Source organism: Castanea sativa, chromosome 1 (genome assembly GCF_040712315.1).
Source record: "Castanea sativa cultivar Marrone di Chiusa Pesio chromosome 1, ASM4071231v1".
NCBI lineage: Eukaryota > Viridiplantae > Streptophyta > Magnoliopsida > Fagales > Fagaceae > Castanea > Castanea sativa.
Window position 1 is genome coordinate 55,500,966 of NC_134013.1, and position 14,870 is coordinate 55,515,835.

A 14,870-nucleotide genomic window follows, 5' to 3' on the forward strand; every position below is an offset into this window, starting at 1 on the left:
TGGGGAAAAATTGTCATCCCTAATCTAGGTGCCTTTAAGGCAATTATTAATAAATTATTTTTAGAAAGTTTTGAATCACTTTCATGAGAAATATAAAAAGTCGTCACAAAATTTTTTTTTTTTTCTTTTATCATAAAATTTTTCTTAAAATATTTCCTAAACCTATACCTTTAAGACATCCATTAACTTTTTCTTTGTAAAAAATGTTAAATCAATTTATTTTGTATGTAGCATTATGCATAATTTAATAATAACGTAAAATGACGGGACTCTAATAACACCAAGTAATATGAAATAAGTTATAAATTTTTTTTATTAAAAATATCATGTCCTTAATATTCCCTATATTTAAAAGTCCTACTAAAAAGTTGTTAAAATATTATTATGTCCTTAGCATTATTCTCTTTTTTCCAAAACCTTGTAATTCAATTGGTCAGTATTTTTTTTGTGCTTTCAATGAAAACATCTAGAATTCAAATCATCCCTATGATTATAGAATTATTGAAAAAAAAAATTACTTCCAAACCATTTGAAGATAAATTTTTTCAACCCACTACTTGACAATGTACTTTTAGTCACATGATTTATTCATAAGTCAAATGACTTATTTAAGTACGTGGATGGTTTTTTGAGTCACGTAATGGATTTGGAGAGATTTTTTCTAATGGTTTTCCTAATTGTAGAATTATTAAAAAAAAAATTTATTTCCAAACCATTTGAAGAAATTTTTTTCCTATCTACTTCATTACAGTGTACTTTTAGTCACATAATTTATTAATAAGGCATATGACTCATTTAAATACGTGAATGGTTTTATGAATCACACGGGCTTGTGGAGATTTTTCTAAATAGAATTGAAGCAAAACTTTGTTTAGAAATAGGCTAATTTGAAGCAAAACTTTGTTTAAAAATAGACTTAAAAGACTGACTATACAATATTTTCCATAGAGTAAAGCTAGTACATAGTTTTAAGAAATCACTTTAAGGATGAGCTACATTTTGTTTTTTATTGTTTTTGATAAATTTACTAGGATCTGATCATATGGTGCCCAATGGAGATGGATTTTGGTGAAGTTAGAATTCGATCATTGTGTGACAATCAAGGTTCTATGATGGGACTTAACTAATTTCTAGTCTGACAATAAGGTAATTAAAATTCAAGAAAACGGATTACATTTCATTCAATCACAGAGACAGAGTGAAGATAGATTTAAAAATATTAAAACTTGCATATATTCCAAACTCCAACTAAAAGCTTTAATCCTCCAAAATTCCTCTTCCTCAGCATCACATTCTCAACAAAAAGTAGAAATGAATCGGCGTCTTTTCTGTACATGAGCCTTTGAACTAAAACCATTCATTTTTAAGGATTAAAGAAAGATGTGCCACACTTGCATTTCCATCCTTCAGGCTCATAATTGGCATATTGAACTCCAATCTGATCAGTGGGTGTGGGTGTTTGAATAGGATCACAAGGTATGCAGCCTTCACACTTGTGCTGACAGCTTGGTGGTCTTGACCCCAGCCTACTCAGCCACATGTATGTCTTTTCATTCCCATTTTCAAGTCCCTAGGAAAAAAGAAATTAAACAATGAGATATAAGGAGAATTCTTCAGTCTCGAAGGAATTGTGCACCCTCCTTTCATAATTAATGAGTGAACTTCATATGAACGTAAGAAGAAGGACCTTCATTCTCCGTGCTCCGGAGTGCTAAGAATTACTATAACATAATCCCATTTTGTGAGTGTGTACGAGAGAGAGAGAGAGAGAGAGAGAGAGACCTGTTTTGTGTCATGGGCAGCTTGTGTGAAATGTGGATTTTGGCCTGTTTACATGGAAGTATATACAATAAGCAAATATGGTAGTGGGAGCTGATTTAATTTCACAAAAAAAAATAAAACAGAAATAGGCAAAGATCACGAGGAGAAAGCTATGTGAAATCAAACACTTGAAGTCAAATGAATATAAGCAATGCATTTCCTAACACCAAAAGTAAAAAGTTAATTCAAGAAAAGTGCGAAAGAACAAACTACAAAGAAGCATTTTTTTTTTTCCCTGTGTGGGGGGGGGGGGGGAAAGTTGAAGTAGGAATCTGAAAAAGAAAAAAGAATTTGCTAATAATAAAGAAAGAATCAGACAAACGTTGTACAGAGAGACATGTATGTGAAGGAGCATGAATAGCGAACCTTGTATAGGAGCAGCATCATACGATTCCAAAGGCCTGCTTGTTACAGAAATACAGGACATTATCTGCATAATAGCTATTAGGGAATAGCACATTCTTTTCTTCATCTTTCTTTTAGAGTCTAAGTTAGTTCCAAATGATGATGACCTTTGGGCTTTTAGGCCTTTGCGTGTGTGTATGTGTTTGAGAGAGAGAGAGAGAGAGGTGGGTTTGAGTCACTCACTTCAAGAAGACAAAACAAACACACTGAGAGGAGAGATTTTTGCTTCTCAAGGCTTCACACTCTTTATCTACTGCCAATGAAGAGAGGTTTTGCTTCTCAGCAAGTGAAGTGACTACTATGCCTTGTCAAACAGAATAGAATGCAAATGCATTTGTGTCTCTTTTTTGACAAACTCACCCAGAAACTGTATGATAAACAAAGTTGTAGTACTGTTTGTGTCATATATGCCTAGGAGAATAGCTTCCCAAACTATTTATCAAAAAAAGAAAAAGAAAAAAGGATTAGCTTCCCAACCCAAAGCTTTTTAATTATCCTCCAGTAGCCAGCAAGCAATAACCTTCAGAATTTAATAAAAATCCTTAGGCAGCCTAGCTAGACTAGGGGGGGGGGGGTCTCCTTCTTGCAAAGCAAACTCTTCTTGGAGTTTTGGACATTTCCACTTTATTGTTTCTACTCTTTTTTTTTTTCTTCCCTCCTAGCCAGGTAACACAAATAAACATATCAAACAAATTGAGGACTAGTTTGTCAGACCTTACAATAAATTTATAATATATATGGTTTGTCAGACCTGAATTCTAATTTATTTAGCTTAGGTACAATTTTTGAAAACTTTTGGATATAATTATATTGTGAATATATTTTTTAAACCCAATAAATCAAAAAAAATAAGCACTTCCAAACAATCACTCTTTAAGAGCATCCACATTCATTTTTCTTAATTCTATCCTATTTTACCATCAAAAATTCACTTTATCAATTTTACAATACCATTTTTTAAAACACCCAACATCAAAACTTTTATTTTTCTATTCTACTTATTAAAATAATATATTTTCACAATAAAATATATTATTTACTGTTTTGTTTATTCTCAATTTTATCCTCTTCCAGAATCATCCGTTCACCTCTTCAAACTCTTCCTCCATCATCAACCCAACTCCTCTATCATCATTCATCGGAACCCATCAAACCAGCATCGGAAAAACCAGCAAACCCATCATTCATCGGAAAAACCCATCATTCATCGGAAAAACCAGCAAACCCAGAAAAAAAAAAACCCATCGGAAAAACCAGCAAACCCAGAAAAAGAAAAACCCATCGGAAAAACAAAGCCAATCGGAACCCATCATCAACCCATCATCGGAACCCATCGTCAAAAAAAAAAACCCATCGGAAAAACCAGCAAACCTAGAAAAAGAAAAACCCATCGGAAAAGCAAAGCCAATCGGAACCCATCATCGGAACCCATCGTCAAACCATTGTCAAAAAAAAAACCCATCGGAAAAACCAGCAAACCCAGAAAAAAAAAAAACCCATCGGAAAAACAAAGCCAATCGGAACCCATCATCAACCATCGGGACCAGTAACGCCGATCACAACGCCGATCACATACCGAGCAAACCAAAACCCATCGGAACAATATTTTCCTGGAAGAAGAGAGAGCAGGAAGAAGAGAGTAGAAAGAAAGAGAGAGAGAGAAATAAAGAAAGGGAGAAAGAGAGAAATAAAGAAAGAAGAGAGAGCAGGTTCTGAGCAAATAAAAAATTATTTTTTTTTATACCATTGAGCTACAGTGTGATTCTACATTTAGAATCACACTGTAGCTCAATGGTATTTTTTTTTACCATTATTGTATTATACAACTTTCATTGCAGACATTTTTTGAGCTCAATTGTAAAAAAATTCAGAATTTAGCATGCATTTGAGATTTCCCACATTCAATGCTGATGCTCTAAGGAAGCAGTGGGATTGTCATTGTAAGTGATTGATAATTAAATATTTGTACTTTTGATTGGGTCAAATCGTACAGGTTTGATGGGGAACACACAGCCAGTCTGCTGAATCATATGGGGGGCCAAGAAGATGGATGGTGTGATTACACAATGGTAAATATTGGCAATCCTTTGATGATGTTGATTACACAGCAGTGCAACCATTTTCAATTATTTTTTTTACCAAACCTAAGTAGATACACTCAAGTACTATTTTGGTAAAAGTAGAAACTTCGTTGACCAGCTCAGGAAAAAATAATAATAATCCTCGTTGACCATGGTCACACCAATACTATTTTGAAAGAAATTTCTAGGGGGAGAACCTAAATAATTCTGAGCGTTTTGCAACTTTGACAAGACGGTTGGTTATGCAACTAGTGGTGCTTAGGATTTGGATCCCATCTCACTCCCATCTCATGAGTCATGCCTGTCCACCAACCAACCATTGATGGATCAAGCTTCGGCTTCCAAAAGCATTGTCAACCATTTGCTATTGTTCATTATTTTATAAAAAAAATGAATTGTTATATGTATTATATCTATTGTTACGGGTGGTTGAGATTTAAAATGATAAAAAGTAAGAAAATAAATTTAGTAAAATAAAAAAATATATGGTAAGAGGGAGGGGTTAATTGCCATTGCATTGAATTTCAATCTGAAAATGTTGTATAAAAAAAATACAGTGGGATATAAAACAGGTCTTCATCTTAGGCTACATTTGGCTGGAAGGTGTTGAGTCCCAAATAATATTATCAACAATATTAGCAATTCAAAATAACAATGACAAAATTTAGTCACAAAATTGGTTGTAATCTAAGGTTACAATTTATTCAATAAAATAAATATTACTTCATATTTTGAAAATTTAACCGTTGAATTGCATGTTCATTATACTTTTAATACACACGTCAAATTTTGTGTCAATAGGATATTATTTACTATATTTCTATAAACTTATATTTTATACATAATTTTAAATTACAAAAACTTGCAATTTAAACAATTTATTAATGGCATAGCTATTGGTATTTAATTTTCTAAAAAATTTTCAAGTATGAAGAATATAAGAAGAAGATGTAATCTAATGGTGGATTTGTCAAAATTCACTTCTAATAAAAAGATGTTGAGTAAGGTCGGAACCTTAAACTATAACAAATTTTGTAACTAAGTTTTGTCCAAATAACAATCACATACAAAAATACAAATATTTACGTGGAAAACCTTTTCTCCTTGAAGGGAAAAACCACTAAACAAATTCTGAATAATTTCACGATTATCAAATCAATTACAATATCTTTTGTGTATGTCTCACAAGAAAAATCTCACGGCTAAAGAAAAATCTCCCTTATTTTTCTTTGCTCTCACACACACTAAATATCTCCCTCAAAGGCGACAATACTTTGCTCTCTTTTCTTTATTTTCTTCTCCACCCACAACTCTTTCTCTAGGCTGTCTTCTTTCTCTAAGTGGCTCCCTCTTGACTACTCTCTCAAATCTCTTATGTTGCACACTTTTCTACTATCCTTATGCGGCACAATCTATCTCTTTTTCTCTTGTGTAGCTGTTCAATATGCAGCACCCACATGCTTTTTATATACCAAACTGTTGAGAAATTTAGACTCCGGTTGATAGAATTAACAAGTTTTAAACCCAAATTGTAAATTAGATTTATTATGAATAAACCTTGTTAAAACAAACAAACAACAATATCATGTCAATATCATGCACAATGGAATAGTAAATAAGATAAGATATGGTGACTTAGGAAAACTAATGAAATAAACTAGTTTCACAGTGAAAAACTTGGGAGAAACCTTCTCGAAAAGCAATTCACTATATTATAGAGAAATACCACATCTAGTACAAAACTTTTGTCCTTATACTTTATAATCTTCATAGATGAACTTACAGCAGAAATCTTCTACCGTTTCAGAACTTCTGAACTCTTCAATATAGGAACGCCACCAATGATGTACGGATCCTAGTACGTGACTAACTCCTTTGCATGAATCCTAGTACGTGACTAACCCCAGCGACTTGAAAAAGATGTTATTGGCTGCAAAGTTCTTCACTTCATCAACAATGAAGATTAAGAAGCACTTAGTTACAAAACCCTAAGGCACAAAGATGCAGTAACTTCTTACAGAGAGAATAAAGTACTAGGTCACTTTTTGCTTGTGTTCTCCTTGTATATTCACTCAATGCATATGTCACAACCTTTAAAATAAGCCTTATATATATATATATATATATATATATATATATCTAGGGTTGTGAGAAAAGAAACCCTACACAAATATACAAGCATGAGCCAAAAATCAGATCTGAAAATTTTGATTTCGTAAGTCTCGATAGATTTAGTTTTTATTGAGCTTCTTTCATTAAGTCTCGATAGATTTTCTGTCGAGGTATTTGTCGAGCTTTAATGAATAGCTTTTCTTCACTTGTTTCTTGGTACAATCTTCATGGCTTTAATACTTGGCTTGAACAACATGTTTCTTGAGGTACTAAACCCATCCTAGATCTACCCAATTACAAGTAAAGTGCATTTTGTCAAAGGATTAGCCAATTACATAAAATATATCTTTAACAATTTCCCCATTTAGCAATCCGTGACAAAATCACAACAAAACAACTAATCATGGGAGAAGTCTTAAATTACTTAACTCATAACCACTTGTTGTATTACAAAATAAATATATCCCTACTACAAATTCTTGAAAATCTTTGCAAGAAAAGAGTTAAAGGCAAGATAGACTCTCATAACTTGTCTTTTTGAAACACTTAAATAAAACTCATCAAGGCATCATGTGTGAAACAGAAATAAAAGATTGCATACATAAAGAAACATGTGTATAAAAAAAGAAAAGAAACAACACATGTAAAGGTAGGCGAAGAAGACATATATATATACACACACACCAAAGATAAGCACAATATATGTAAAAATGGTCACAAGACCAGTGTACAAGAAGCTAGAAGAAATTCCTAAAACAACAAGGAGGTAAGCACTCCCCTTAACAAGATGAAACACAACTTCTTCTTACAAAGGCATGTATTTCAGCCCCTAACATGTAGAATCTTAAAAAGAAACCACATTTTCTCCAAATTTTTGTCATTATTGACAAAGGGTATAAAAAGCTATAAAACTTCACCCGAGAAACATAAAGATGAGCAAGGGGGTAAAAGGAATCCATAGAAATACATGAATGTAATGAAACATAATGTTATGGATGACAAGATAATAGAAAGATGCAAAACATGTGAAAAACAATGCATGCAAGAGGGTCTTGACAAATCAAGAAGCTGTTGAGATGCTATTAAGAGAAAACTCAGAAATCTCGACGGATCGAGGATCTGTCAAAAATCTATTGGGCAAACAGAGAGCTTAGAAAATTTCCTCGATAGATCGAGAAGCTGTTGAGAATTTATCGAGAAGAACCCCAGAATTCTCGATGGATCAAGATTCCGTCAAGATCTATTGAGAAAAGAAGAAAGAAAAGCTTGATAGAAGAGAATCTGTCGAGGATCTATCGAGAAGCTGTCGAGGATCTATCGAGAAGCTGTCAAGCTTGAAGAAGAAGTGTTTTCAAATGGAGAAAAAACACATAAAGATGAATGCAACAAGCAAGCAACTCAACCAAAGATTCAATCAACATGTTAAGCTTTCAAAACATCTCTTAACAAAAATGCAAAGTATTCATAGATCCAAACACACACACACACACACACACACACACACACACACACAACAAGTATAATTAATTTTATATTTCAAAAACAAGTTAAGAAATTTTGGTAAGTATATATTAACACATGTATCCCTTGTGATGACCAAATAACATTGAACTTGCACATGTATCAAGAGTAACAAAGAGTATACGTGTTGTGTGTGAAAACATAACAAGTGTGCACAAGTTTCTCATATTGTGACGATTTAAGATATGAGAGAATAAAAAACACTCACACACAATCATAAATATTTGATGGGGATTATCATCTTCGAGGTACGTCCTATAACTCCCACATCTCCTAGAAATACACTTGCAATCATATTTTAAAGTATCTTGATTCTTTTTGTTTTTTATTTTTCTTTGCATATTTTCTTTTTGAACATATCATACATGCGCATATATAGAGAGATAAGAAATACTCAATTATGTAAACCAAAATATCACAATTTTGCTATGTCAAAGCACACAGATGTTATACATGATTGGTGGGTTTTAGCAATGAGATGGTTATTTATGCTTTTCTTTTAGGATTTTCTAGTCCTTCCCGTCAAAAAGAGTGATATAAGTATGAGATATAAGATCTAGACTTAATCTTACTCATCACAAACACGAGCCACAAAGCTCACTTGCTTAGTTGTGCATTGAAAAGCTCATCTAAACTACAAGAGATACAAAGTTTAGAAAACTTTGTTTCAATGGCCATCCAAGGTACACAAGTACCAATATACACAAACACACTGTTTTTGTTTTTATTTTTTTTTGAAAAAAAATAACTAAACAACCAAACAAAAATAGACAAGCAATATGAAAACATGAAAGAAAGATGCAGATGCATGAAAGTATGATTCCAAAAACAGATAAAAAATCAAGCAAGAAAGTCCTACTTTAGATAAAAAGAATTAAAGTAGATGACAGATAGAAAAGACAATTAAGTCTTAAGCTCATTTCTCATCCAAGCAACACGAGTTTTTGGCCATGAAGATGAAAATGCATGTGTCCTAATATGTCTACTAAAGGATATAGAAGAATTAAAATTCTCTTGAAATTGAGTTAGAAAGCTCAAAACTTTTAATAACTCTCCAAACAAAGGTGTAGTTCCTTGAGAGGAAACCTGTGGCCGATTGGACACTTGCTTTTGAGGATACAACTTAAAGCAATTAGGACGAATGTGTCTAGAAATACCACAATGGTGACAAACATGAGCAGTTTTAGGACTATTAGACTTCCTAGAATGAGGTCTAACAAATGATTTAGAATTAGACAAATCAGTTATGGATTTCATACCTTTATCACATTTCTCAGATTGGGGCACAAAGACAATCTTTGATTTAGAAGCTGTGGAAGAGGAGAGACCAGAGGAAACAACATATCCTAAACCAGTCTTATTAAAACTAGGCTTTTGAGCACTCAAGACCTCATCAAGTTTTGCACTAGACATCCTCTCTATTTTAGTTCTAGCTTGACTAAGCTCAACCTCGAGATTCTTGACCTTCTCTTCTAATGAGGTGTTCTCCACAGCAAGAGTCTCAACTAACTTTGTAGTCTCATCTAATTTGACAAGAAGTTCAGATTTTTTAGTTTTTACCTCATTAGGCTCTTTTCTACAAAAATGAGAAATCTTTTCAAATTTTATAAATTCAGTGCATAGCTTATCATAGGCTTCTTAAATGATCAACTTCTTAGGTACTTCATCATCAGAAGAATCCTCACTGTCGCTAGTACTCTCTACAATCACCTTATCGGTTGTGGCAGCAAAAGTCATAAAGTGACCACATTTATCCACATACTCATCAGAAGAGTCATTCTCAGTATCACTCAAGGTAACAACCAACCCTCTATCTTTTGACTTCTTGGTCTTTTCCTTCAAAAGGTAGTTTGAACACTTAATCCTCATATGACCAAAACCTTTACACTCATTGCACTGGATGAAGGGTTTCTCATTCTTGTCATTCCTAGAGGATTTAGATTTCTTAAAAGGTTTGTCCTTATCCTTTTTCCTATATTGAAGAAGCTTGATAATCTCATTAGTTATGAAGGTTATATCCTTATCCTCATCATCATCTTCATCTTCGCTTTCATCTTCATCTTCAAAGTCATCAATCTCTTCCTCTATACTCTTAAGAGCGAAATTTCTACTATTTCCACCTTTTCCTATCAAACCTAATTCCATCTCATAGGTTAAAGGTTCCCTACAAGCTCAATAAAGGATCCCAGTATATGAACGCCACCAATGATGTAAGGATCCCAGTACATGACTAACTCCTTTGCATGAATCCCAGTACGTGACTAACCCCAGCAACTTGAAGAAGATGTTATTGGCTACAAAGTTCTTCACTTCATCAACAATGAAGATCAAAAAGCACTTGGTTACAAAATCTTAAGGTACAAAGACGTAGTAACTTCTTGCAGAGAGAATAAGGCACTAGGTCACTTTTTGCTTGTGTTCTACTTATATATTCACTTAATGCATATGTGACAGCCTTTAAAATAAGCCTTATATATGTCTAGAGTTGTGAGAAAATATACCCTACACAAATATACAAGCATGGGCCGAAAATCAGATCTGAAAATTCTAATTTTGTAAGTCTCGATAGATTCAGCTTCTGTCGAGCTTCCTTCATTAAGTCTCGATAGATTTTTTGTTGAGGTATCTGTCGAGCTTTAATGAATTGCTTTTCTTCACTTGTTTCTTGGTCCAATCTTCATCACTTTAATACTTGGCTTGAACAACATGTTTCTTGAAGTACTAAACCCATCCAAGATCTACCCAATTATAAATAAAGTGCATTTTGTCAAAGGATTAATCAATTATATAAAATATGTCCTTAACACAAACAGATTTTGCCGGTTTAGTCTTCTTTTCCTAGCAAAATATGAATTCCTAACATGACTTAAGTGAGGACTCTTTTGGCCAACATGCTGATTAAATGAGCTTTTACATGCAATCTCCTATTTGTAATGGGATTAGTATTCATCACTCTCTTGCCACCAATTAAACTATTGTGGGCTGGACCTTAGTGTAATGCACCTAACAAAAGGATGAAAAAGTAAGAGAACACAAAATATCAAGAAGGTAAAAAAGTGGAATGATATAAAATATGTCTTACCTATCATGCGTGTTTGGTAGATATAAAAGAGAAATAAAAAAAATAAAGCGTAAGTTATATTATACCTTATTATTAAAAGTAAGAATGAAAAGTTGAGGATAGTTTTGTAATTTTTCTAAAATGTCATTTTCTTTCATCTTTTCTTTCCAATTTGGAAAGAGAAAGAATGGTAGGCCGTGAAAAACTTTATCCACCCCATTTTCTTTTCTCTCATTTTTCACTCCAACCAAAAAATAGAAAATCACATTTTCCTCTCTCCTTTCCTTCACCTATTTCTTATTCTCTCACTTTTCATCCCAACCAAGCTTCATGTTAGTTTTAAAACGAGAGACAAGAGACTATTAAACGGCCTTAATAATTTAATCCTTACCTTTGGACTAGCATAGTTTTTAGTTTTGGCACTAGTTTTATATGCCTATGTTTTTTTTTTTTTTTTTATTAAACTAATATTTTGAGATAAAACATGTATGGAAAGTCCATTTTTATCATGGACTCAAAGCACTATGAAAGAGATGAAGTGGTTTTTTTTTTCTTCCTTGGTAAGTTGTCAGTGGCGGCTCCAGAAATTTTTTTCAGGGTGGTCATTAAGAAACTTAAATTATACAATATTTAATAAAAAAGATAGTTATATCTCATTATCAATACTGCAAGCTATATCTCTTTCAAAATTTTAGTTAAATAAAACTTTTCTTGGATTTGTCTTTTTGTTTGTAAAGGCCCAATATATTGTTAAAAGAACCAAAATTTGACTACAAATTTAGTTGTAGCCTAAGACTACAATTTTCACTAAACAAATTAACATGACTACATATTTTGAAAATCTAACTATTGAATTGTATGTTTTTTATGTTCTTAAAACACATGTCAAGTTTCTTGTCAATTGGATTTTATTTACTATTTGATTCATACACTTATTTTTTGCGTATAATTTTAGACTATAAAAACTCAAAAATTAAACATTTGATTGATGACATAAGCTATTTATCTTTAATCTTCTTGAAGTTTTGTAAGCATGAAAGATATAAGAAAAAAAATGTAATTTAATAGTGGAATTGTTAAAATTCATATCTAAATAAAAAAATATTGAGTGGAGTTATAGCCTTAATTTACAACTAAAACTTTGTCCAAAGTTTAATTATATTGGACCTAAAAAAATTTACAATGGTCACACATTTTTTTTAAGCTAAAAAAATTATAAAATTTTAAATTTTATATATAATAATGATTTTTTTCCAAGTCAGGGGACCACCCTGACTCTAACATGGAGTTGCCAGTGTAAGTTGTGTCTTCAATTAAACTCATTAGATATTCAATCCGAACATAGTGTAAAAGGCTTTGTTTATGTGACACATCATATTTGTATACACAGAACAATAAAACAACACGCACAATCACATCGTAGAAATACCTAATATTAAAATAAAAAAAAATTAAAACTCAAATTAGTTGAAAAACAAAATCGTAAAAGACCAACCTAATGAAGAGAAAATGATTATTTACTCTGGGAGTGTATTCCCTCTCTCTCACATAGGGGTGGAGCCCACCCCTATGTGAGAAGAAGTACATCCTCGAAATACACAATAACAACTCCTAACGATGATCAGTTAAATATAATGTCAACAATGTTGGCAGAGTCTTACAGGTGCTAACAGAGACATTGACAAGAGCAATGAGGAGTTGGCATGCAATATGTGGAGATAAAGCCCTAAGAATTTTAAGGTATTCAAATATATTTTCATGATAATGATATGGTTTTGTGAGAAACCTAGGAATTTATTTGTATTTGTTTTCTATGGAGTGAGTTGAAATTATCAGTTTGGTTTGTTGTGGCTACCCATGTAATTGGGTTGGTGTTCATGTCGCCAGCCATTGCCTTAGGATTGGAAGGAGAGGAAGTAAGAGAGGTTACTAGACTCACTAAGGTTCGTTGTTAGATCTCTTGATTTTTGTAGACTACTAATTTGTATGGTCGTTCTTGTTTTTTTGTTTTTGTTTTGATAAACACACTGAAAACTATTATTGATAACAACATCACAAACCAAATACATCTTAGATAAGAGCTTGCTGAATACAGCAAGGAATCTCTTCAATCCAAATTACATTATTGACAAAGCTTAGAGCTTGTCTTGCTAGAATATGGGCTGGCTTATTGCCTGATCTACGCACATGAGAAAAATTAACAACATCAATTTCACAGCCTAAAACATGAATGCCTTCCATGATAGCAGCAACAGAGGTGGGTGGTATTGAAATTACCTTGAGAGCATTAGAAATAGTCAAGGAGTCTCCCTCTAACACCCCATTTCACAGCCCCAAGTGTCTAGCCAACAACATACCTGCTTTATAGGCTTTAGCTTCAACTTCAAGCACTTGCAATGGGGCTTTAATTTTTCTGTATAACGCTGCCATTAATCTACCTTGCAAGTCTCTTATGACTACACCAATTCCAACCAACTTCTTTGTGGGATAAAGAACCCGATGATGGAGGCATCCAAGCCGAGTGTATTTGTGTTTCAGCTAAGTGTAGAACCCGATTAGAAGCAGCACCATTGTGTGAATCCATTGCAGGCCAATACTCTTGGAGATAGCTTGTTGCCCAAAGTGCCATAGCCGGACTTGTTTTACCTTCACCCCCATGATAGATTTCATTCCTATTATTCCATAATGCCCAAGCAATCATAACCAATCTTGAACACTTCTCCTCCCTAGCTACATTAGTCATCATCTCAAACCATAATAGATCCTAAAAAGAATCAATATGGACATCCAAAGGTAGCAAATGTAATTTCGAAGCAACCCAAGCTTCCTGTGCTTTCAGACAGCCCCAAAAAATATGACCATTTGTCTCAGCCTTTTCCTTACAGCGCACACGCATGTCTTCAGCAATTACATTACGCCTCCTTAATTTAACTTTGGTCGGTAAAGTGTCACGACAAGCATGCCAACAAAAATGATGCACCTTATGAGGAATGGGCAAGGACCAAAGTTTCTTCCAAAACTTCCTCAACAAACTACCATCAGAAGTAGTTCCACAGTTTGTAGATTTAAACAAACTTGCTATTAATTTATAAGCACTCTTCACTGTGAAATTTCTATTTGTAGTTTCAGCCCAAACAATTTTGTCCGCTGGTAAAGTAGCACTCAAATGAATACTTTTGATTAATTCGGCTTCATGAGCAATAAAAGACTATCAATTACCTCAGTTTTCCACTTGGCTGTACTTGAATCTATCAAATTAGCAACCTTTGTATCAACACTCAAAAACATCCCTGGAGAAATTACACTATGCGATGAACCCCATGGGAGCCACTTATCTTGCCAAACCTTAATATTTGCTCCATTGCCAACTCTCCATTGCAACCCTTTAATGACCAATCTTTGGGTAGAAATCAAACTCCTCCATGTATAAGAAGGATTGTGTCCAATTAAAGCATGAACAAAGTCACCTGTTGGGAAATATTTAGCCTTAAGGACCCTATAAAGAAGAGAATTACCACCCATTTGGAGATTCCACCCCTGTTTTGCAAGCAAAGCCTTATTAAACCATTTTAAATTCTTGAAACCCATTCCACCATCACACTTAGGCTCACACATTTTCTCCCAACTAAGCCATTAGTTTACCAAAAATTCATAATCATCCCCATTAGTTCATCACAAAGCGAATCTAGAAGTTTGAGACAACTCATAGTGTAAGTTGGAATTGCTTGAGCCACTGCTTTTATTAAAACTTCTTTCCCTGTCTTGGAGAGCAATTTTTCTTTCCAACCCGCCAACACTTTTCCCAATTTCTCCTTAATAGCATTGAAGGTAGTTCTTTTATTTCTCCACACCAAAGAAGGCAATCCAAG

At 33.4% G+C, this 14,870-nt stretch overlaps 1 long non-coding RNA gene across 1 annotated transcript; it reads right to left on the reverse strand.

Moving 5' to 3' along the window:
• Positions 1–1,160: 1,160 nt before the first annotated feature.
• Positions 1,161–2,897, reverse strand: LOC142625357 (uncharacterized). Its single transcript, XR_012842379.1, has 3 exons — positions 2,188–2,897; positions 1,783–1,826; positions 1,161–1,570 (listed from the first exon to the last, which is right to left on the reverse strand). It is a non-coding gene; the product is annotated as an uncharacterized LOC142625357 (long non-coding RNA).
• Between the last annotated feature and the right edge of the window lie 11,973 nt (positions 2,898–14,870).